This window comes from Rhinopithecus bieti, unplaced genomic scaffold (genome assembly GCF_001698545.2).
Source record: "Rhinopithecus bieti isolate Rb0 unplaced genomic scaffold, ASM169854v2 scaffold_7681, whole genome shotgun sequence".
In the NCBI taxonomy this organism is placed as follows: Eukaryota; Metazoa; Chordata; class Mammalia; order Primates; family Cercopithecidae; genus Rhinopithecus; species Rhinopithecus bieti.
Window position 1 is genome coordinate 1,442,976 of NW_016806571.1, and position 26,233 is coordinate 1,469,208.

Consider the following 26,233-nt stretch of genomic DNA (forward strand, 5'->3'; position numbering starts at 1 on the left):
AGTAGTACCTGGACCTTAAACAGTGAAAAATGTATTGACATATTATAGCTGAATAAGCACACGAAATTATTACACTATAATAGTCAATTGGTATCCATGGGTTCCACATCTACTTGGAGTCAATCGATTGTGAATTGAAAATATTAAGAAATATGGATGGTTGCATCTGTACTGAACATGTACAGACATTTTTTCTTGTCATTACTCCTGAAACAATACAGTATAACAACTATTTACCCAGCATTTAAATTGTATTAGGCATTTTAAGTAACCTTGAGATGACTTAGAATATGAGATTATGTCACAGTTTACGCAAATACTACACCATTTTATACAAGGGACTTGAGAACCCATAGATTTTGCTATCACTGGGAGTCCTGGAAAATGCAAAGTAGCAAAAAAGCAGGAAAAAATCACCAAAATTACACAAAGTTTACTGGTAGCAAGCACAGTGCACCGTATGTATACTGTTTAATTTGAAAATTTTGAAATCAAGCACTATGGCTCTATTTGTCCAGAGTCTCCGTCTTGCATATCTCATGTCAGAGGCCTGAATAGTGACAACTGATATTCAGAATAATGATAACAATGACTCGCAAGAGCATCAGGCAGAAAAGAAATACTCAATTTCTTCATTATACTCCACTTAATAAAGCATAAAGTAGATTAAGACATTTTAAAAGACTTCCTGTGAAAGTTAATATGTACAAAATATTAGTGTATCTCTATTATCAAAGAAAGTTCAAGAATACCATTGAATTATTTCCACTTGTGCAGCAAACTTCTTCCCCAAGTCTCACACTTCAAATAGCTCCAATTTAGCATCACCTTTCTTTCATTCAATAAGGAGTCCTCTTTCCCGCACATTCCACGTCCAATTCAAATTCCATGGCTCTTCTCTGAAAATATATTCTGAGCTGATCCTTTTCTTACCATATCTATTAAATGCCCCATAAAAAACACCAATATTCTTCCAAGACTTCAGCCATCGTCTCTGTAGTCTACTTTCTCCAAGATCTCTTCTTCATAAAGGACCCAGCCTTTATCCTGTTTGATTTTCCCCACATCAAGTAGCTTACCTGGTTTAAAGGTAACACAAGCACATGCTAATTGTCAATCTAACTAAAAGGTAGGCTCTTTCAGACCAGGGATCTTGTCTTGTTCAGCACTTTGGTCTATATTGTGCCAAAAAGAGTGACACGCACATATAATGTAATTCTGGCATTCAAAGAAAACCTTTATAAAACGAAAGAGCAAGAAATAAATTGCGGGGGAATTGCTTAAGAAGTTAAGGAGTGAAAGTAGCTTGGACTATGGTGATGGTGGTAGAGAGAAAAGCAATCAAATGTAAAAGAGTTTGGAGGTAAAACAGTCAGAACTGCTGACAGATTGGATAGCAGGCATGAGGAAAGTGATAGTGATATGGTTTGGCTGTGTCCTCACCTAAATCTCATCTTGAATTGTAGCTCCCATAATCCCCACGAGTTGTGGGAAAGACCTGATAGGAAGTAATGGAATCATGAGGGTGGGTTTTCCCCATGCTGTTCTCATGATAGTGAATAAGTCTCACGAGATCTGATGGTTTTGTAAAGGGCAGTCCCCTGCACTCACACTCTTCCTGCCATCATGGTAAGGTCATGTTTGCTTCCCTTTCCACTGTATTCGTAAGTTTCCTGAGGTCCCCACAGCCATGCTAAACTGTGAGTCAATTAAACCTCTTTCCTTTATAAATTACCCAGCGTCAGGTATGTCTTTATCAGCAGCATGATAACAGACTAATACAGAAGGTGTTAGGAACTGAGTATAAAAACGGGATAGATCATTGTGTCCTTGACTGAGATAGAATACACTGAAACGTGTCCAGGATGTGGAGATGGGAGACAGACAGGTAGTGGAAGGTGGAAGGTGACTTTCACAGTCAGTTTCTTTCCAGAGAGAAGACTGTTCTCTGGTAAGGTTTGTGCTTCTGGGAACATCTCATCAAACGTCCTGCCAGAGGCTTTAGTACTGGAATTTGAATATGGGCTTCTCTTTTCATCAACCAGCTGTGTTGCTGTCAGCTTTTATCTTGGGCTGGACACGTTGGAGTGTTTAACTGAAAGCGATGAAAGGTAAGTCAGGCATGACCAGGCTGCTGCCATAATACCCAGGAAGTCGTATATTGTTAACCCAATTTGAGAGCTGCTTTTTTTTTTTTTTTAATGAATGTGTTTAAAGTACATTTATTTTCAAAACTCTGCCTATATTAAATTCTGTAATCCTGTTTCACGCTTTCTGGCTGTGCTTTTTCTGTTTTGTTTTCGCCACTTTGCTCTTTCATCTGGCTCAGCCTTTGACCACACGGGCTATTTTTTTTTTAATAACTTCCCATGGGATTTTGGAATGCAGACAAACATGTAATTCTCCTAGTTATGAGTTTCAGATTTTTTAAATGGCAGTCAAACCTATATTTAGGTAATTATCAGAATTAAAAATAAAACAATAACTTTGTATCTCCTGTTAGGAAGGATTACAAATTTAATATGCAACATTTTATTTCTCTGTTCATCATGTTCCAGCCCTACAACACAGTCATCAAGCTAGAAATATGGAAGGCATCACTGAGCCCTTCTTACCCATCTTACTCATCAGCCCATCTGTGAATTATTTAATTCTATTTTCACACCTGAATATTGCTCACATCTATCGTGTTTTCTGCTGTAATTACTCCCTTCTATCCCAAGTCTTTTTTATTCCTTACCCAGACTTTGACAATAGCCTTTCAACTAGTCTCCTTTTCTGTAGTACACCCTCTGAGAAGTAAACAGTGCTTCATGTTACATGAAAATTTTCCTTACCCTACATAAAACTCTTCAATGATGTCCTGTCACCTCAGAATAAAGTGTCTACTTCACAACATGGCACACACAGTCTTTGAAACTCACTCTTGCCCACTTTTCTGGTCCTGAGCTTCTTAGCTCCCACCTTGGATTTCTTTGATCCAGAAACAAGAAACTGTATATTTTCCCACAGCATATTATCTGATTATTATTATATATTCCTCCATATTGTCCTGCCGTCTTGAATAGCTATCCTTTCCATCTCCCTACATCTAGTGCTTGGACATAATTCATGATTTACATCTCATGTTGTCTTGAATGCCTGCTCCCATAGACCCATTAAGCCCCTGAACCAATAATTTGCCTTGCTTTGGTGCTACAACAAACCCGCATCATTATGTCCATCACTGACTTTGCCATATATTAGGTAATTATATTTTTATGTGTTTTTTCCAATACACTTCTAGCCCCTTGAGGGAAAGGACTATAGTTTGCTATCTCTTTCTTATCAAAGTACTAAACAATATATATAATATATGTAACTTTCTAGCAATATGTAAGTGCTCAATGTTATTAAATGTATTTTTGCTTCAAAACATGGCAAGACTTTATCTGAAAACTGCGATGTTTTTACAGCATAGGAAAATATTCTGCTGTGATTTTGTTGTTCCAGCTTCATTTGTTCTGCTTTTCTCTCTGTAGATCCATATTATTCACATACTAGCTCTCTGCTCTTTGCTCTCCCAGCTATTCTTTTCTTTCCTCATATTCATTCCCGTGACCTTTTTCTTCATTCCGATGTTTACCTATACAACACTGATTTGATGTTTTTGCAGTGGAAGTTCTGTGCTTTATTCTTTCTTACGTGGATTTAATTTTACTTTCTTTCCCCCAGGATCTGTTTAGTGGGTTTTTGTTTTCTTTAATTTTATCTGGAGAGAGACCACTTTGGTGGTAGAGACCAGCTGTTCTGTGTGACCTCTTGCCCTGGCCAAGCTTCAGTTATCTGTAAAATGGACACATTAAATGTGCCTACCTCATGGGTTTGTTGTCAGGATTAAATTGAACAAAATGTAAAAAGCACTTGAAACTAAGCACGTTATAACGTTGGAAGAAAGGACATACAACCCCACTGCTGATGTGTTCTTCCATTTAAACAGGAATCTAAATAGAGAAATACGTCCATCCCTTCTCCTCTCTTTTTTTCCTCCCTTCCAGTTGCCTGAAGGATTGGTTAGGGATAAATTATCATCCCCTTTTCTCTCTTCCTTTTGGAATTTCTTTGCCTACTTGAAGAGAGCAGACATGTTTTCTTGATTGCTCTTGGTCATAGTTTAAGTTCTTAATGTGTTACTCTGGTTTACCTACTGTTTTTTCTACTACCTTTTCCTTGGTTCGAACTCAGGTGGAAAAAAAAAAAGCAGTGCGTTTGTTGGCTCACCTTAAATTCCCAGTATCTGGTTTGTTAGGCTGGGCATCTTAAAAGAATTTGGAATGCATTGTGAGAGATAAAAATTATGTCTGGAGTTTGAGGCTTATGGCACCGTTGATGGGCATGGCTGTCAGCTGGGGAGGCGCTATGCTAGACAATGGCCACGTGGGAATTTTCCTTTATTTTTCACAATAGCTGTAATATATATTTAATACTTCAAGAGTAAATTCTGTAAATGCTTCTAAACTGAGTTTAATGCTTCAAAGAGTAAACTAGGCATTCCAAAATGAGAAGAAATGATGGTTTGTTTCATGGGAACATAACCCTACTTTCTATACCATGTTCAATATTTGTTGTCTTTATTGTGTTGTTTACGGTTCTTGCTGACATTTGAATAACAATGAGTAAAGATGATATCTCATATAGCGTACCTTGCTATATTGTTCTTTGGATATGCCTAACTTATAGTAGAGAATTTCTCTGAGCTTGAGGTAATCATTGATGATTTATGCCTTGCTGACATGCTGGGGAATGGCTTAACCCATGGAGAATGCCAGATGCTTGATGGAAAAGCTTCTGTAAACTTGTACACTTGTTTTTCACATGGCTCATCAATTTAGAAGGTTTTTAGCAGTGTTATGTAGTTTTAAGCCTTTCTTCTTTTTATTGATGCAATTCTCATACCATAAAATTTGTTTGATTCAATGCTTTTTGTGTATTCACAAAGTTGACCAATCCTTACCACTAATCCTAAAACATTTCCATCAGCCCAGAAAGAAGTCCTTGTACCTGTTTGCAGTCATTCCTCATTCACCCTGTCCCCAGCTGTGACAACCACTAATCTACTTTCTGTCCCTATGTAGTTTCCTATTTTGGACATTCAATACAAATCAAATCATCCAATATGTGGTCTTGTGTCTTCTTTCACTTAGCATAATAGTTTTAGGTTCATCTATGTTCTAGAATAAATCATGTCTTCATTCTTTATATGGCTGAATCATAATCAAATATGTAGGTATACAATATTTTGTTTATTCATTCATCACACGTTTGAGGGAATTTTTGACCTTGGTTTGTCACTGCCAACTTTTTTACCTAAGGACAAATGGTTGTTTCTGTAGCAGTGGAACTGTATGCACCAGCTTCTAAGCCAAGCTTGTCCAATCCATGGTCTGCTGGCCATATGTGGTCCAGGATGGCTTCCATTCAGCCCAAAACAAATATGTAAACTTTCTCAAAAGATTATGAGTTTGTGATTTTTATTTTTAGTTCATTAGCTATTATTAGTGTTAGTGTATTTTATGTGTGGTCCAAGGCAATTCTTCCAGTGTGGCTCAGGGAAGTCAAAAGATTGAACACTCCCACCTCAGCAAAGCAACATATTACTTAGCAAACTTGAGTAGGATGTACAGGTTCAGAAAAAGCACAGGGAACTAGGTAGATAATGGGAACCAGCCCAGTGCTGACAAGGCTGGTGGTCTGTGAGGATACTAACAGGCAAACTTCTGGCTCCAGTGGGTCCAGGCAACCTCATGTAGCCTAACAGTCCTGGTGAAGCTTGACCTCAAACTATATAGATGCAGTGGGTCTGGTATTACAAGCTAATTTGCACACATTTGCCTGAATTTATGTAACAAAGGTTTCTTCTTTTAACCAACAAAATAACTGAGCTTTTCATATGCTTCTGAAACTAGCGAGGTTCTAGCTATATATTGTTAGGATCAGAACTAGCTTAATAGTCCTAGACCAGTTGCCAAATTCCATTCTGCATCCAGGGCCAAGGAAAGATCATTAGTGGACTTTCTGTGTCTTTTCCAGAGACTCAAAAGTCATGCCCAATAGCTAGTATCAAGTCAGCTCTGGTCTGGTTTAATATAGTATGTGTGAGAAGATTCCCTAAGAGATAGCTCAAGGGTCTTCAGGTCAAGGAAAGTTATAGCAAGAGGCAGTGGAAAGAGTGTGGCATAGGATTACAGATGCTGTGTCACTAGATATAGCCTGCCCTCAATTCTGTACTCCAAAATGAAAATAAAATTGAAGAAGTTTTGAATATATTAACTGAAAACAAATGCACCTCGAATAAGCCCTGGTGACTGGAAATGCTATTATGGCAAATTTCTGACTTTACTATGAAGGTCTCAATACCTTAAATGCTACTTTCACAGAAAGGAGATATTAGGAGAATATGGTAAATACATAATACCAAAATCAGTTTCTACTGAGAATTTTTTTCCAATTGAATTTACCACAGCACATAGATGAGCTAAAATTTGACGGATATATAAGGATCTCAGGAATTAGTCAGCAGCTGGTGATATTGAAGTTCCCTGAAAATCTCTTCAAGTGGCAGATCTAGTTATTCATGCAAGCATTGGTAGAGCAATTGGTAACAAGTGACCAGCATCAGCCAAAAGTAACCTCTTGTTAAAAAGTGTCTCCTTAGCTTTCCTATGAATTATAGGCAACTGAAATCAACTTTTTGACATCCTAGATGGTAGGAAACAGTGGGCCACCAAGGGCAGAAGGGAGGCAGGGTGTATTTGATTTAAAACACAAATGCTTTACTCAAATGGGTCCTAGAAAAATGTTTTACATTGAGATAATTGCGCTAGGAGGCAGGAATTAGCTTGTTTTCATAATTCTATTATTTGAGATCAATGTTATGTTTTTATCTCCCACAATTAAAAAAGTGAAACATAGGAGAATGGAATTGAACACAAATCTGAAATTATCTAGGCTCTATCTAGTACACAAGAATTATTCTAACTCAAATTGAGCAGCATGATACATTTAGGAAAATACTACAATATTAATCATCAACACATAGTATCAATGTCAGGCACTGCACTAACAATCTGATTTATAGTCATTCATTTAATTCTCTTACTAATATCAAGAATAAAATTTTCCTCATTTTATTGAGAAAACCAAAGCAGAGAAGCATTTAATATCTCATATATTATACCAATTAAGTGATAGAACAGATATTAAAACTCAGGTATCCTGACCCAAAAGCCCATGTTCTTGTTCATTCTACCATACTCCTTTCTGTAGGATACATTTCAGAGTTAAATTTCTTTGGACTTGTTTCTCAATAGGAAAATTTTTTTAAAACATTCCATCTTTATTTCGAGTTGTAAAATGCAAAGGGGTTTAATATTTGAAATTAATTTCTTGCTCAGAATTTGATATTGAAAAGTATGTTCAAATTTTAAACACCTGTATGTAATTTCGGTCTTTATTATTCCGCAGAAACTCTGATAGACTATGTTGGGAAACCTAGTTATGTCTAGTTTGGATAGAAAAATTATAGAGATCAAGCTTTGTATACAAAATAGACTTTGACTTAATCAATTGGTGTGTGTCTCAGAAGCATTTTAGTGCCTTATGGGGACAAAATTTCTATTTCCCACTGATAAGCCCAGGAAAATATCCAAAGAACCATGTTTATTATTGGATGAGTGATATCATGAAGTATGAATATGACTTTCCCAACTGTTGACTTCTTCCTATAAGTGGAATGGTTACACCTCTGATTGCCTATGGGCATGATGGGGGTAACTGGGGAAAAAGTGTATTACTAAGGTTTACTCTCCTATGGAGAGTCACCAATACTTGTAACACCGACCTCCTTCCAAGCCTTCAGTCACTCCTATCTTTTGTGAAGAGGAGGCATTCACCTTGCTTAGGAGTTAGGTTTAAGGAGTTTGGCATGCTCATCCTACTCTCTTCCTTTTGCAAGTTGTCTGTTTAGAACTACTATCCCCTTAACCCATTTATGCCTGAGGTTTCAATTTTTTGAATTTTTGCATGAGTGAAAAATCAAACCTTGGTGATGACCTTGAGCAGTAGGATATAAATAACTCCCACATGCTTAGCATTTCAATAATGAAACACTGGTCGTAAGTGGGTTAATTGCTCCATGTTTCCAGGTCTTCCTGGGCCTGCACCGTTGACTAGGGAAGTCTAATTTTGAGATTCAGCATTAGTATTAGTACATCCTTGCCTATAAGGGAAGCTACACCCTCAGTTATCAATTTTACCTGTAAGCAGCACAATATTTTGGCCTATTTGTATTAATATTAATACACACATTTATATATTTTAACAATGAACTCAAACTTGAATGGAGAAGGAGGGTATTATTTACTGGATCATCTCGAACTCCTCATAGTAATCAAACTAAATAGTGAACATGATTCTTAGTATCTGCCTTAGTCAGTTCAGTGGCTGTAACAAGGTATCATAGACTGTGTGGCTTATAAAGAACAGAAATTTATGCATCACAGTTCCAGAGGCTGGAAGTTCAAGATCAGGGTATCAGCATGATCAGGTTCTGGTAAGGGACTGCAGGTTGCAGACTGCTATCCTCTCCCCATGTCCTTACATACTGGAAGGTGCCGGAGAGCTCTCTTAGGTCACTTTCATAAAGGCACTCATCCCATTCATGAGGGAGGTAATTCACAACCTAATCACTTCCCAAAAGCTCCACCTCCTAAATGCCATTGCATTGGAGGTTAGGATTTAAATCCAAAGGATACATTTTGAGAAGACACATTCAGTCCATTGCAGCATCATTGGTGTTGCTGGTGTCATTGGCATAGTTGTTATCATCATCATCTCAGCTGGAACCTTTCATCCCAGTCTGTTTCCTTTTCATTTCAGCCCATTCATTCCTCATAAAGTCATCTTTTGATTTCATGAACTTCTCATGTAGTTCTCATATTTTCACAGAATTAGCTTCATGAATAATGGTTTGCAGAATGTTCTTATCTTTTACTTATAGTAATCTATACCAATGGTACCCTTTTACTTCTGCAAACTCATGTTCTTTTCCATTATTTTATATTTATAATAAAACCTGAACTTTGTTATAATCTTTGAGCAGTGTCAGTTTTATCTATCACCAGTGTTTGTCTTAGAATATGCAAACTGTGTTTAGTTCTGACCTAAAAGTGGAAGATGAGGTGATGTGAGAACTTCTGGTGTGATTTCTAAGGAATTATTGGGAAGGAAAACTTAATGTGGCTCAGTTGGACTTGTACGGTGTTGTCACCACTCCAGAGAAACAGGATGGACCTCCATCCCAAATTTGTTTTGTATCTACACTGTTGATTCCACACTTGCAACAAGAGAATATAAAAAGATTTAACAGTCACATAAAAAGGCTTTCTAATGCAAGCAGAAAGCCCTCAAACAGATCTGAAAATGACCTGAGAGCCAGAAAACGCCCCATACTTAGGCTCAAATTTTTCATTGTGGTTAGGGGCTTGGTCTTGGGTAAAGGTTCCCACACAAGGGAAAGGGATTATGTGATTTGAACCTCCCTCTGGAGACAAAGGAGGGATTGCCAGTGCTTTTTTTATTTTTTTTATTTTATTTATCAGCTTTCCCAGATATGGGGAAGAAGGGGAAAAGAAAAAGGATAAGGCTTTCAAACTGTCAGCAGTTGGGCATAAAAAAAAATGCAGCCAGACATTTTTTAACCAATGAGATTGTCCACTGTTTCCATGTCCTGACTTTTACATGGAAGATGCTCATCTTGCATACCGTAAAAGAGAAAGTAATTTTACTGTTTATTTAAGCATAATCCATGTAAGGTTATACTGATGAGATTCAAAAGCTGTCATCATCAAAACAACAGTCGAACAACAGAACCGGGTGAGGTGGAATTTTTGGACAGAAGTTATGCTTAAAACTCTATCTTATTTTGTGGGAAAGAAGAGAAATACGGAATAGCTAAGGACTCATGTTTGAGATATATAAACTAAATAACTTTGTTAAAATGTAAGAATAATCATTAAACAATAGAAATAGCATGCACAACTTGCAAATCAATCTGGAGAAGAAAAATGAAGAAAGTCAGTCAGGGAAACTGGAGGAAGAAGAGGAGGGATAAAAAGATAAATGGAGAATACAAGTAAGATGACAGAAAAATAACAGATGTATGCAAAACAAATCCCCCACTTTTATTGTAATTTCATCTGTGAATAAACAAAATCTACTCAAAGGAGAAACTTATGTTGACAGGGAGACATGTCCAGTGTTACTGACTGCATCGTTGTTTGTAATAGCTGAACATTCTAGCAAACTTAAATGCCCATAAGTGTGGAAGTGGATCAGTAAATCACAGTATATGCATACCATGAAATACTGTGCAACAATTAAAATTAATGAACAAGATCTACATGTATAAATTAGATAGATTTCAGAAATAATGAAGGGTAAGAAGATAAACAGCTAGTAGAATGATGCATACATTATTGCCACCCTTAATTCGTTTTAATTAAGTTAATTTAAAAACCATAAATACTATATAGTTTTTAATGGATAGACTATGTGTCCTAGAAGTATAAAAAATACAAGCAGGAATAACACACACAAACTTCAGGATAATAGTTATCTCTGGTGGTGGGGGTGAAGAGAGAGAAGAAGGAAATTAGAAAATTCTTTAACAGGATTCCTAATATTTGGGGGCATTTTTTGCATTTTAATAACCAGAAGCAAATATGGCAGCAGGTTAAAGTAATTTGTACATGGATATTGTCATGTTACTCTCTATTTATTTACCCACAAGAAAACATTACATACTTGACCTTGTATAAATTTAAGATATTTTCTATAACACAAAAATATTTTTAAAATGTGAACAGGATGATAAAAGGCAAGAAAAGGGATGGTAAAGAGCCACTGGAGAAGGACATACAGGAAGTGAAGTTGAAAGGGGGCAGCATGTGGTACCCTGGCCTTGATCACATGTTAAGGAATGGATCCAAGGAACTGGAAGAATTGGACTTCCACTGTAATGAGTGGAACTGAAAAGAAAAAGGGAATAGAAAGAGGCAGACTTATCGACTCGGCTCATCTGTAGAATGAGAAGTTTCACATCCAATGAGTTCTATTTTCTAGATAAATCTGAAGCTCAGGTTGACTACTCGAAGACTGAGAAAGGTAACAGAATGTTGAGGCCAAGATGGTTAGAAATTTGAAGACAATAGAGAAAGTTTGAAATGGTTGCTGGGGGCAATGAGAATGAGAACTGAATGGGTAAACAAGCAGTTATGTTTGTATGGTGCGCATGAGTGTAACCCTCTATTTTTTGCATTCCCAGTTGAGCTGGGTGTAATTTGCTGAGCTGTTATCAGCAGCCCAGACTTGGACATAGAACTATACAAATTTCCACAGTTAGAGTCAATCACAGTTGAGATTTTGCCAGTCATATATGATAATCACAAGTTAGTTTAGCATGTTGACAAGAAAATAGCTAAAGTAATAGATCAAGAACTTAATCTGGATAGAGAGGAAACTAAAAATATAAGAGGGAGGACAGAAAGATAATAGTAAAACAGAAAAATATAAACAAAAAAATTTCACAAATCTCTCTTCTGAACAACCACTATAACACTTTGGTGTATTTCCCCTGAGTACTTAAAAGTTATGTGTATATATATGTATTTATATATATATATATATATATAAAATATTACATAGGAAGAGAGAGAAAGACCTAGATATATGTATGTGTACATATATACAAATACATATACTCAACTCACATAAATGTCCCATATACCCATGGTTACATTTTGCTAGTAAAACAAACTATTATACGTAAGCTAAAATACTTTATAACCCCTTCTTAACATTATATGCTGCTATTCTTCCAAAATTGATAAATATTCAACTATGCATTGATTTCTAATGAACATATAATAATTGGCATTTGAGGAATAAACATAAATTCCATGTTCTAAACAATAAATAAACTCTTTAACTGCAAGTGCCAATAATAAAGGCATTTCATGTTTTCAGTTGTTTGATATCATTCAATGCTGTTTTAATAATCAATTTGAGATTCAATCTTTCATATATCTGAATTACTTTTTTAGAATACATTTCTAAATGTAGAATTATATCAAAGGGCTAGCACATCTTAACTACAAATTGTGCTCTAGGAAGTTTTTACATATGTATAAACACACATATATATATATATTTGGTATTTTCAAATATATATACACATATATATTTGATAAGTTGCCTTTAAAAATTCTTTAGGACTCTCTAGGAGAGAAAGGTTTATGGTACCTCAGAGTACAAGTGCTGGGACCAATAAGTGACTTTTTCTCTATTCCTTCAGAGACTGAGGGTCAGATATCATAAGGATACAATGAACACTGAACTGAACTTAATTCAGTTCCATAAATTCCAGTCTATTAAACATCCTGAGACTCAACACAACAAGAAACAATCAGTTCACATTTCCTCTCTTGGCTCAATTCTTTATTTTTGAGAATGATACAATATTCTTTCTGCTACCCAAGTCAATCACTTTATAGTTATTTTCCCTCCTGCCTGTCAACATCTAGTCAATTTTGCTGAGCACACAAACCATTCATCTAGCAAAAATATATTGGGCCGACCACGCAACAAGCATTTTGCAAGGTTTGGGAAATAACGAGATGTTCAATTATACAAAATGTATACTCTCTCTTCAATATTTCTACAGAATTTATTATGTGTACTGCTCTTTCAACCTTAAGACACACAGGCTGTGGCACGTCGATTAGGTTTCCCAGAAAACAGATTCCAAGATGGAGATTTGTGTGCAGGTGGTTTATTGGGGAGTGCTCTCAGGAAAAACAAGCATCACCAAGGGAGGAAAGTAAGACTGGGCACAGGGCTATGTTGAATGGTGATGCATTGCAACAGGGGTGCTCGCCAGTCCCAGAGAGAGAGCTCTATAGCTAAAATAGCCCTTCAGAGGTATACTCAATGGAGGCAAGGGGGCTGGGATTCTGCATCTCCCCATGGAGCAGTCATTGAATTTATATTGCCCCCAGAGAGATAGAGTAACTTTGAACAAGGCAACTACCTTAGCCCAAGGACAATTCTTGTGGAGCATTCATCTGTGAGCAATCAGAGGGCAACACTCTTGAGAAACTGATAACTAGACCCTAAAGAGACAGAATCTGAGAAGCCATGCTAACTTGGATTAGTGAGCTGAGCTCTGGTTCTTGGAGAACATCAGGAAAAACAGCTGTTAGGTGTAGGCTTAATACCTGGGTGATGGGTTGATCTGTGAAGCAAACTACCATGGCACATGTTTACTTATGTAACAAACCTGTGCATTCTGCACATGTACCTGGAATTTAAAATAAAATTGATTTTCAAAATGCTTTGGGCTCAAAATATAAAAAGAAACCACCATATATATGTAAGCAAAGAACTTGCTTATGTGCAAAGCTTGTATCATCAATTGAATTGTAAACACTTGACAGCTACAGAAGGTATGTTAAACTTCTGTTTACTCATAAGTCTATCATAATGTTTCATAAGTATTAGTTGCTCAATAATACCTGCTGTTTAATTTGACAAAATCCTGCCTCTTAGTTTTATGAAGCACTACCTGTCCCCACATTTACTTTCTCACCTATAGCTGCCATATTTGTCTAAGCATTCATAATTTCTTGCCTGGACTTTGCTTAAATCTTATAAATAATTCATTTTACCTCTTTGATAAAATCTCTCTGGCATAACACAAATATGGTAGACTGTATCTTTATGGTTAATCAGTGTGGTTACTGAAATTTAAACATAATATCTTATAGTGAAGCCATGTATTAAATACGAACTTTCTCCTCTTGTATGACCTACATATTTACATGGTTTGGTTTTATGCATCTGACGCAAGGCCCGTGTTCTCTAACCCTCTTTGTTTAGCACTGATGTACAAACATGTTGTCTTCTAGATGAATAGTTTACAATGTGCTTCATGTAAAGTCTCAAGATAAAAGCTGAGAGACCAGATAAAGCTGAAGCAATAGATATTAGGGGCAACAGCCATACAAGTATTCTGGCCCAAGTCTGATCAAGAGGCATGGCCCTTAGGCCATCTTTTCTCCCCAAAGATCAGAAGCCACAGCTGTGTCAGGTCTCTGTTAATAGGGAAGATGATACTTAGAAAACCCAAAGAGAGGTACATGTGCTACCATCCAGGAGGCAGATGAGTCAGGGTATGTGTGGAATCCAATGTACACTCTGAGTTGACTCTGCAAAAATTCAAAATTGTATCAATTTCTCTATGCTCCAAGCATTTACATGTTTGGAGACACAGCATATAAATTTTCCATCATCTGTTTGATCAATAAAATTGCTAAATTCATTGTATTTCTGTTTCTGTCTTTTTCTCATTTTATCTTCCTCCATTCATTATTTTAAGATACTCCTTGCCTATTATGAACCAGACACCATATCAACTGCAGTACAATCAACATCTCAATGTTGACATCTATCCTTATTCATGATTATTTCAATTATACAGTAATTGAGACTCAAAGAGATTTTGGGTTTTACCAAAGGTCACATTTCTAGTAAGTTAAAGAAATGAAAAAGTATAGAATAGTTCATACTTTTGCCAATGCCCCATCCTGTCTGTCCACAGACATCTGGGAGGGAAATTATCTTTGTGGTCCAAAAATATAAATGAAATATGTGCCCAGTCGTTTGGTACTCTAGGGACCTGCTTTAGATCTGCCCATTCTAGAATCTGCCTGCTCCATCAGGGCAGAGGCCTGCTAAGTGTGTGTCCTTGTGTTGGCAGGTGAGAAAGAGGAAGCCCTATCTGGAACAAAGCAATGTAATAACAATATCAGACATGAATTACACCTTACACATGTTCCATTATAGATATCTGCCACAGACAGTGCTGACTTCTTAAAAAATATCACAAGTGGGTGACCGCTATTATACAAAGCTCTGTGAAATGGAATGACTAATCTATAAACATAAGCATGAGATTGAATAAAATATATATAAAGAAATATATGCAATATTAATTTAGCATAGACAGTATCATATCCCATAGACCTTCTTGCACAATGCAGTGACACACCACTGTGTTATTAATGCTTTGGAAAAATTTATTTATTCTATTCCATTAGTGTATTTTAACAAACATTGCCCTGGGACAGTATGCCTGCCAATTTATGTTTATGAGACTGTCAACATAATTTACATGCAGACAAAAATATGATACAATATTGCCAATGCAGAATCGCCTTGTCAAATGATATTGTCACAAAAAAAATGAAACAGTACCCCAGCTGAGGAACCAAGCATATTCATCACTGTTGGCTGCAGAGAATTTGAGGTGACACACTGAAATACATTTAATGCCTTTTTTTCATGCATCAAATGAATAAAAAGTGAATGAATGAGGTACTTCTGACTGCCATATACTGTGCAAAAGCAAATAGATTTCTTGTTTCCCTCAGAAAAAAAAATAAAAATAATACATAGGTTCCCGAAATGTTGACAGAATTATATTTATTATTCATTTGGAAAACTGAGTATGCTACAAAAATCACAATAGTTCTAAAGTGTTTGGCTGCAATGATTGAGACTGTCATGGAAGGAGATGATGGCAAACTGAGAGTTCCTAATCCACGCAGGATGAAGAGCAGGGGCAGTGTGGAATGATGGTAGATATTTGGCCTAGGACCTTGTGTTAAATAATACAAGAGATTTTAGTAAGACTGCTTTTTCTAGAAGGTGAATAATTAGATGTATGAACTTGTCTTTTCTCCACTTTGACAACTCCAAGGCTCTAAGGGCATGGTTTCTGGACACTGGTAGGTTCAAGTCCTGGTTTGAGCTGTACATAACTGAGCTTCAGTAGTATGTGAATGCTTCAGTGAAAAGGTTTTCCAATTTTCCCTGTGCTGATGGCTTGTAAGCTCCAGAGATTTCACTGGCCAGGAGAACATCCAGCTTGGTTACAGGGAGGCCAACCAGGAAGAACACAGAGCTTTACCAGTCTTGAAGGATTTGTTCTCCAGGTACTACCTTTGCTCACTGATGAAAGGCGGTCTGTGCTGGAGGCATCTTCCTTGCTCTGGGCCATATCATCAAAGGTGAGCCAAGTATAACTATGGCCTGTCTGCCACAAGCCTGCTTGGTACCAAGGGACCAAGCACCCTTGTTCTCAACATAGTCCTCCTGTCTCATAGGAATTCCTAAAGTAAGAGCATAATGGCTCTAGTAAACTTCCTGTTGTTAGAACATATGTGCTTAGAAGTTATGTTTTTAAGAGGAGAAGAAAGAAATATCCTGGGTTCAGGAACAATGAAAGGAGTTCACGTTCAAGGTTCACAATTTGCATGGTGCTGGATTAGCAGCAAATTAAAGACCCTGAGTTCTTTCCTGAAACTTTAGTTTAACAAACAAATGTGTGTGTAACAAAGAAGACTGGGGGAGCGCTTTGTGTAGGGGTAGGGAAAACATGCACAACTTGAGTCTGAAACCCTACTCTGCCACATACTCCACAAAAGACACTCTGATCCTTAGTATCTTCATACATAGAATAGGACTAATAATTACCTCGCAGTTTTGTTGTGACAATTAAATACGAAACAGTCGACTCATATGAAATGCCTAATGTTCAGCCATTTTCTATGTACCAAAAAAAAAAAAAAAAAAACTGGCAATAGCATGTAATTCACCTAGCATGGTCCCAAACATACAATAAATGCTTACTGGATACCAGTTTACTGAATATAACATGTTAAACATTGAAGAAGCTATGCAAAAGAAAAAAGTTAATGCATTAATATATTACTACTACTGCTACTACCACTATTACTACCACTAGCCTGCTGGTCTTTGTCAATGATATTTGAAATGGAATCTTAAATATAACATTCCAAATGTCTCAGTACCATGTAAGGCATGTGATGAAACATGAGATAGTCTATCTCAATATGAATTTAAATTTCTGTAGCATATATATAGAACCTTGACTATTTATCTTTAGGCTCCATGAACATACAAATTTCTATGAGAAAACATTTTTCCTGAAATTGACCTCTACTTCAAGACATCGAAAACCCTGTTTAAGCTGATGCCTCCCATTAGGTAGAACGGAACTTGTCATTTTGCATTTTACACTCTCATTGACAGTATTGTCCAAACAGCAGCTGGCTTCTGCAATTCACACTGGAATTTTACTGCGAATTAATAGCTGGGCAGAATAAATGGTGGCAGGATGATGTGGGTGTCTAACACACCATTAGGGGTGAAGGCACATACAGAGCTTCTGAGAGTGTGAGTTCCCAAGCCCAAATGCATATCCAATTCATTAGTTAAGGGGGAGAGGAAAAGGGCAGGGTATGAAGAAGAAAAGTAATGAAAGAAAGAGACATCGAGACGGAGTAGATAGAAGAAGGAGCGATCATATAATGGAGAAAAATTACTGTAGAAGAATAGGATGATGCATAGTTAAGAGTAGCCCACACCTGCTGGGTTTGAGCGAGCAAAGTGTGTGCATTAGGCACCAGCTGGAATGAATTATATGACACCTTTTCTTTGGCCAGAAAAATGTCTTTCTGACCCCAGCTGGTGATTGATTAGATGGTGCCCTGGAGAATGAAGATGACTATCTCTTGTCATTTTGATCTCTGCATTGAATATTACCATTTCCATCCTTACCAAAGATTTAAATCCATTTTAAAGAAACTGTATTCATCAATTTATCTGAATAACTTGTAGCCTAATGTATATGGGATAGTTTGGGGTGACAAAGGCAGAATTTAAAACAAAGAAAAAGTACTCTTTCATGCCCCACTGGAATGACAAATTAAATTATATTTCATCTTGTTTTAATTGCATGGAGTGATACACATATTGGTCAAAACCACTATTGAATTTGATAAATCATTGAGTCTGGAATTTTTCACTAAAAATGCAAATAGATTCAGATGATATGCTCCAAGCATATTTGCACCTAAATCAGAAAATTTATCGTCTCCAGAAAGACCATTGAAATGTAGAGTCAGATATAAGCTCAGCTGAGATAATTATAGCATCAGATGCTAACTAAAAGCCAAATAAACTATGTAAAATAATATGAACTTTTTAAAGCCAATGCAAATATGCCAAAACTAAAAAATGTCTCTGAGTGACAGAACTTTTACACAGCCTTCACTATATCAGTCAATGGGCTTAGATTGTGGATTCCTATATTATCTGGTGCTCTGGCCTTAGTACAGAAAGTGGAATCACAAATGAGATATGCATTTCATTGTGGTCCTACCTACCACTCTATTGACGACTAGAATCAATGTGTTCCTAAATGAGAGTTTTGACACACAGACCAAAATGAGTTTATATAGAGATTTACATAAAATCTATGCTATAAAATTTTAAAATAAATTTATGTAAATACAAATTATTTAAAGAAAAATATTAAATTTATTGCATGTTAATATGTCAAAATATGTCAAAAATTGTGTGAAAATTGTGACTTTGTTCCCCGAGTGATTAAAGTTTGCCAAACAGGAGTTTAGATGAAGGCAGAAGTGGCTGTTGGCCAAACCTCCAGATGGTTCAAATCTAAGAGGGATGGAGCCAATGTCTGATAAGGGAGCCTTGATGGAGGGGGGAGCACTAGGCTGAAATTAACAAGAATAAATTAAAATAGTATGAATGTAATTTTTTATATTTTAGCTATGAAACAACGTCAGAACGAGCATGAGGTCATGGGGCCTCTCTTTACTACAATTGATACAAAAATAATTTATTAATATTATAAAGGTCTTGTCATTGTGCTGGTCTTCAGTGTATAAATTGCATTTGTCTAACTTTCTACTTTCACCTTCTATCAGTGTAGCTCAATACGAGTCAAGAACTTCCTAGAAGCATAATTTAGGATCTAAATAGAAGAACATAATGAAGAGAAGGGCAGTGTTTTCCTACTCCAAAAGACAGGAAAATAAAATCAAGCCCTGTCATTTCAATCATTTGTTTGATATTGGTGGTAAAATAAAATGTTTTTAGTTCCCCATCCTTTTATAACATGGAATCTTTTGTCCTACACTTCTATCTCTCTTTTGTCTGTGTAATCTTGGAATTTATAAATATGTCATTTTAATATATCATTGCTTTGACAATGTATTTTAAGACTTAGACTTAGTTTTTTAAACTAGTTACAAAATTTTTTTACTTTTATTGGAAATGGGTTTTCTTCCCCCTCTTTATGCTGTAACATCTGCATTTCTTACTTTTGGCTTCTACGTCTTCTTCATCTCCTTATCAGAAGGCTATATCTTCAAGAGCGTGTGTGCAACCAGGTACCTGTATGTTTTGAGTGTACTTGGCTGATGGAAGATCTGAGCTTTTGCATATCTAAAAATGTTTTCCTATACTTTTCTATATAAAGCAAAATCAAGAAGTCTGGGTAAAATAATCTCAATTTACAAAATGTTTCTTCAAAATCCTATCAAGTCTCATCTACTATTATCTGTTGGTGTTAAAGAGCAAAAATTCAATAATTTTGTTACTTTAAGACACTATATTTCTAGTTTTGTTTTTTTCCCACTAATGAATTCAAATTTTGGTTAATAAGTTTGTAGGTATTTTAACTGATCATGCCCGTAATGTTGTGAGACTCTTCAATCTACGTAGGTCTTTCTTTAGTTGAAAAAAATATGTTTGTATTTTGCCCTCCCTGCTACCTGTTTGGTAATTAATTAGTTTTATCTTGTGTTGCCATTCCCTGCCTACCATATTTATCACGTTTTAATTTTTTTTTAATTTTGTTACCCTATGGCTTTGCACTTTAAGATTTTTTTTTGACGGAGTCTCACTCTGTCACCCAGGCTGGAGTGCAGTGGTGCGATCTTTGCTCACTGCAACCTCTGCCTCCCAGGTTGAAGTCATTCTGGTGCCCAAGCCTCCTAAGAAGCTGGGATTACAGGTGCATGCCATTATGCCACGCTAATTTTTGTATTCTTTTTTTTTTTTTTTTTTTTTTAGTAGAGACGAGGTTTAACCATGTTGGCCAGGCTGGTCTCGAACTCCTGACCTCAAGTGATCTACCTGCGTCAGCCTCTCAAAGTGCTGGGATTACAGGCGTGAGCCACTGTCCCAAACCTCATTTTGAGATATCTAAATTGTTTTTTCTACATGATAGGTTAAATTGCTGCGTCATCACACCTACCTCTTCTGCCTCATGACCCTCTTTGTAGAGCTCTCAGACTTCTTGAGAATCTCCCTCATCTCTCTTTTCATAAGTCGTTACCTGTTACCTCTCCAGCACATCACATTACTCCCTCTCCTTATAGTTTTAATTTCTGTTTTATAAAGAGTAATCTTTCACTCTAAGAAGAAAGACAGTTTCCTACAATTTTCTTCTGGAACTTAGAATACACTATCTTCAGAAATCTTCCCTAGCTTCTCCTGTGTCTGAAATTGTTTATTTTGGCCGCATAAAGAACCTTCCTCACCCACACAATTTCTCCTCTCCTCATCCTTGAGCCAGTCAAGAATAATTCACAGCCATTATTTGTCAACAGAATATGCAGCTTGTCTCCTTTCACCAAATTTATCATTGCCTATTCTCTATCAAAGGAAAGGAACTACTACCATTGCAATTGTATTAAAATTTTTTTAAAAATTAGAAAAATTTAAGAACACTTAGGGATTGTATTAGTCCGTTTTTTAAACTGCTCTAAAGACCTTCCCAAGACTGGTTAATTTATAAAGGAAAGAGGTTTAATTGACTCACAGTTCACCATAGCTGGGGAGGCCTCAGGAAACTTACAATCATGGCAGAAGGCTGAACGGGAAGCAAAGCACCTTCTTCGCAAGGTAAAAGGAGGCAGTCCCAAGCAAAGGGAGAGAGCCCCTTATAAAACCATCAGATCTCGTGAGAACTCACTCACTATCACGAGAACAGCATGGAGGAAACTGCCCCCACGATTCAGCTACCTCCAGCTGGTCTCTCTCTTGACACGTGGGGATTTTGGGGATTACAATTCAAGATGAGACTCAGGTGGGAACACAAAGCCTAACCATCTCAAGGATCAACCCTGATACATCTTTCTTGCTATATTATGGTACATTAGCAAGTCCTGTGCGTTTAACTCTGTAAATATATCATTAATATCTTCACTTCTGTCCTGCCATCATAATAATCTAAGGCACCATGATTTCTTATTTGAACTGTCTAGATAGTCTCCTAATTTGTTTTTCTATATCTACTCTTCTCTTGCCCAAAACGACCTTTTAAAACTGCAAATGAATTTATGACTCCCCAGGTGAAAATTCTTCAAGAACTTGCCATTGTTCTTAGAATGAAAAATCAATTAACTTCACATCATCTACAGGATTCTTTATATTCTAGCACTTGCTCCAATCACCAGACCCATCTGGTGCTCTCCCTGTCTGAGCTTTTCCCAGTCTCCTAAATAGAACCTGTTCCTTTCTGCCACAGGATCTTTGCATTTAGAGTTTCTTCTGCCAGGAAGCTCCCTACCTCCACCCTATACAAAACACTTTGTTAACACACAAACTCCAGTCTGTCAGTTCAAATGACATACTTCGGGGAAGACACTTCCTTGAGATTCTAGATAAGAAAATGCCCCTCTCACCTATTCCTAGACTACACTTTCGTTTTCCCTTATAGTACATTTCACAGTGTCAACTGTACTCCTGCCATTATTTCACTGTGTCTTTCATCTCATTAAAAACCGTAGGCCATAGTGACTGTTTCTGTTTCAGTCAACATTTGTTGAATTCATTATTGAATCTCTGTGTCCTCTTCTCAAAGATACATTAGGAAAACAGGTGAAAGTGCAGAATTCCTGATTCAATCCCTTATTTCAAGTAGGCTTTTAGCAAATTCTTGCATTCTCTATTGAAATGGCATCTGATGTTTAAAAAATTGCAATTCCTACCATACATTAGAAACAAGGTTCTTCAGCCTTGCCCACTATGACTTATATCTAAGGATTCACGTCCAGAATGTTGGCTCCACCAGGTAACTGCCCCAGACCCAATCAACTTTGGATCTAGCTGAGACTTATATCAAAAGTCACCTCCCTGCTATTGATAAACTGGCCTCTTCAATTCACTGCATTATATCTCCCTGTTTTATTTTATTCTTCATAACTAATAATTTATTGGTATTATTTGTCTGGCTCCTCCACAAATTTCTTTAGCATAAGGAACCTACCTCTGTTGTTTCCACTGCATTCAATCACAAAGTGCAACTGGAGAAAACCAGACTAGAATGAGAGATAATAGGATCATCATAACATCATCAACAAAACCTGGCTTAATTTGAAGCTGCTTTGTGCTCTCTTTGCTTTCCTCTAACCATGCTAATATTAACAAAGAGACGCCCTTTTCCAATGCATTCATACCATCCTACACAGACCCAGACCATGGGCCCAAGCTAAGATATATTCATGGAATTATGTTTGCAAGGTTAAGAAAATGACAGGAAGTGGGAGACTTTCTCTGATCTATTCATGTATTTTTCCCTTCAAGGCACCGGGGGAGGCAGAAGAGCAGAAGAGGTGACAGCTGACCAGAAAGAGTATGGTGCTGCAGCCTGGGCAACCTGTCATGGAAAGGTACTATAGCTGCAGGTCTCAGAGCTCTCCAGAATCACTCTCATGAACATGTTTGGGAAAGAAGTTATGAAATAGAGGCAAGAGTGTGTTACAGATAGGAGTCTTTTTTGGGGAACAATAAGATTGTCCTCTTCTTAGAAATAGCTCTTCTGGCCATGATCCCTTCTTTCTCCTACCAGAACTGCTTAATTCCATTGCCTGAGCCTTCGAGCCTGCAGATTATCCATCATGTGACTAAGAATGAGATGACACCTGTACAGATACATGATTTGACTCTCAGCTGTTTAGCTGTTTCTACAGGAAGCCTGAGCCGTTAAGGTATTCTCAGGGCAGGAATGACCTAGAAGAGATGGAATATAAGCTCAAGACAATAAGATGGGGGCCTGGTCAAACACCCTTCCTTATGGGAACTAGGAATCTTGGTTATAGCCCACGTTTTTCCTTCTTCTCCAAACCCAGGTGATGGTTTTGGTTTAAGAGGCTCATCTATGAGAATTCTGTATCAAAATTATTGCAGGGAGAATAGACCTCTTCCATTACCTAGAACAAAAGTTAGTACTTTCCCCTATTTCTTCTCTTTTCTTTCTTTTGTACTTCCTATTACTTTTGGTGCTGTAGAAAGATTTCTCTGTCCAAAAAGATGTGAAATATTCCAGACATATTGCACCAAGGGTGTGTGTAGCACAAAATCAACTTGCCTTGAGCTTCTCTGATATATAGCCAATGTTTTAATGTTCCCATTTATGCCGATCCGTAATACATCTTCATAGTGTTGGCTTAATCACAAATGACAAGGGTGGAAAATGTAATAAAGACAGGGGCACATTAATCTACTTTGTATGAAAATGTGGAAAGGTAATCCAATTTTGAACTGCTTGCTCTTACAAAATATATAAAAGTTTGTACGATTTCTGCATCTTAGTTGGGGAGATGGTGGTTAATCCTAAAGAGGTATATTTCAGGTAGAGTCCTCGGTCCCTTACATATAAGCACAGAGGTAGTGGCCCATACTGAGAAATAAAGGTGGGGACTCTGGGGAGTGAGTTGCCTGATGGAAGCCTGTATATCAGGCAATATTCAGGAATGTCCATTCCTTGTGGGTCTTAGACAGACATTCCGATGTTAGGGATGTTGTTGTGTCTTCCCCTGCACAGCCCCTAAGGCTAGTTCATATGAAAAGTAATTCTGCCTCTGCTCCCTAAAGACAAGCTGGAGTTCATACGGTGAAAAATCCATAGAAGGGAGGTAGACTCAGCTAGAAAGTGTGTTTCTAGCAGGGGAGTTGGTGTGAGGGAGAGAATAGTTACGATGAAGTCAGGCTTGTCTTAAACCACAACTGATGTCATTCCAATCACTGTGTGTGCCTGCACTTGCGGGTTGTGTGCATGGCATGCATGAATGTTGATGCATCTGCAGTGCTCTCACCTAGCAGACAAGCATAAGAGAAATGTGAGCTCTGGACTTAAAGAGCGCTGAGTGTTAATATCATCTTCTACTTGCTCTATGACATGGCCAGTAGTCCAACTCCTCTGAATCCCAGTTTCTTTATCAGTAAAATAGATATTGTACTAGTTATCTCTTAGGATTAGTAGAAATACAGGACCCGGCAATTCCATTCTTAGGTATCTACCCAAGAGAAATAAAAACAAAACATAGGCAAAATGTGTACAAAAACTTGTACGTGGATGTTCATAGCAACATTATTCACTATAGATAAGAGGTAGAAACAACCCAGATGTCTATCAACTGACAAATGCATAAACAAAATGTGGCTTATTATTGAAATAAACAATGGAAAATTATTCATCCATTAAAAGGAATGAAGTACTGATGCATGCTACAGCATGAATTTGCCTTTAAAACATTACACTAAGTGAAAGAATCTTGTCACAAAAGACCACATATATGATCCCTTTGTATGAAATGTCCAGAAAACAGAAAGATGTAGTGACAAATGAGATTCATGGCTGTCCTAAATTTTTTTCAGTAAAAGCAACTTTCCTTCCTGTTTAAGGAGGTTCATTTTTTCTTTCTTGTGAACTTATAATGGTTCTCCTGCCACGTTCTTGCCTTACAAAGGGCTTCTGATTCTCCTCAGGACATATCTCCACCAAGGTTTTTCTCTTCCTCAGCTATAACCAGTATCATCCTAGCAAGTGACTCCCAGAAGATGAAGTTCACAAAGAGACCTATAAAAAATTACAGTACACACCAAAATAATCACATGATTTTTCCAATTTATATCAATAGAATCCATGTGTGTGGGAATAAATCTTAAGGCTGTTGGATAATGATGAAAGGAATATAATATTGGACTGAGGATCTGGGAACGATCCTGCTAGCTTGTTTGCTGAGCTGACTAAAACTGGACATGAAATTGACATAAATTATATTAAATGGAAATGCTAAAAATCCCCTGGCATATTATAAAGGAAAATATCTATTGGCTTAGGAAAACTAGAACGCTAGAGTAGATTTTATTATGTAAAAACACGCCCTGTTAGTGTGTCCCTAGAAGACACATTCTTCACCAGTGCTTTGAAAAATATGTTGATGAGCAGTCCCCTTGCATCCTTGAAGAACTCTGTGATAGATCCATTAAGTACATGAGGATCGACAGAGGAAATTATTGCCATTGAAACTAAGCTCCCCAAAGCCACTGGGGTTGATGGGCTCCAAGAGTGGCAGGGCCAAGTGATCATCACCAAGATCAAGGTGGTAGTGGGTGTTTTAACCAGCTGCAGAGTCAAAGCAGTGATCAGCTTTATTTTTGGTAAGCTGATAATGGGGTCCCTAGAACTGAAATCAATGGGCAGACTATTAAAATCTTACTTGATATGTCTTAGTAAAAATCTCTAGGTCTGAGAAGCAAAGTCTGACTTGAATGAGTACAAAATAGAGTCATGGCCCATCAACCAATTCCCAGTTTGGGGCCAAATCACGGGTGCATTACCTCTTGAATGATGGGGCAGCTGAGCCCCCTCGAGGAAAGATGCTGCCACATTGCCAAAATTTATACTGCAAGTCTTTCTCTTAACCTTTCCCAAAAGAACTTGTGGCTTAGCTATTTACCAGGAGGAAATTGCACTGGAGAAAAGAAACTAATCACACTTTGCAGAGATTACTGAAACAGGTATGAACTTACTTTAATTCCCAGATACCCAGAACACTGCTTTGGTCCACTAATCAGAATAGCGAGGAAGGTAGAATGATTAATGGAACTTCGCTGAGTTCTGACTTGCAGTGGACCCAATGGGTCACCAATCACACCCTGTGTTTATTTCCCCTGTTTTAGAGTACATAATTAGCATAGGTATATCCAGCATCTAGCAGAATCCCCACATTGGCTCTCTAACCTGTGGAATATGGGCTATTACTATAGGAAAAATCAAGTGAAAATGATTATCACAATCTCCTCCTGCCAAAATAGTAAACCAAATTTAATACCACATTCCTGGAGGAATTGCAGAGATTAATATCACTATCAAGGATTCAAAGATGCAGAAGTGGTGATGCCTTCTATGTCCCCACTCAACTTGCCTATGCAAAAGACCAATTCATCTTGG

General features: G+C 37.2%; 1 long non-coding RNA gene across 1 annotated transcript; it reads left to right on the plus strand.

Moving 5' to 3' along the window:
* Positions 1-1,636: 1,636 nt before the first annotated feature.
* On the plus strand, positions 1,637-24,479 carry LOC108532782 (uncharacterized). Its single transcript, XR_001886549.1, has 3 exons — positions 1,637-1,664; positions 1,934-2,111; positions 22,582-24,479. It is a non-coding gene; the product is annotated as an uncharacterized LOC108532782 (long non-coding RNA).
* The last annotated feature ends 1,754 nt before the right edge of the window (positions 24,480-26,233 follow it).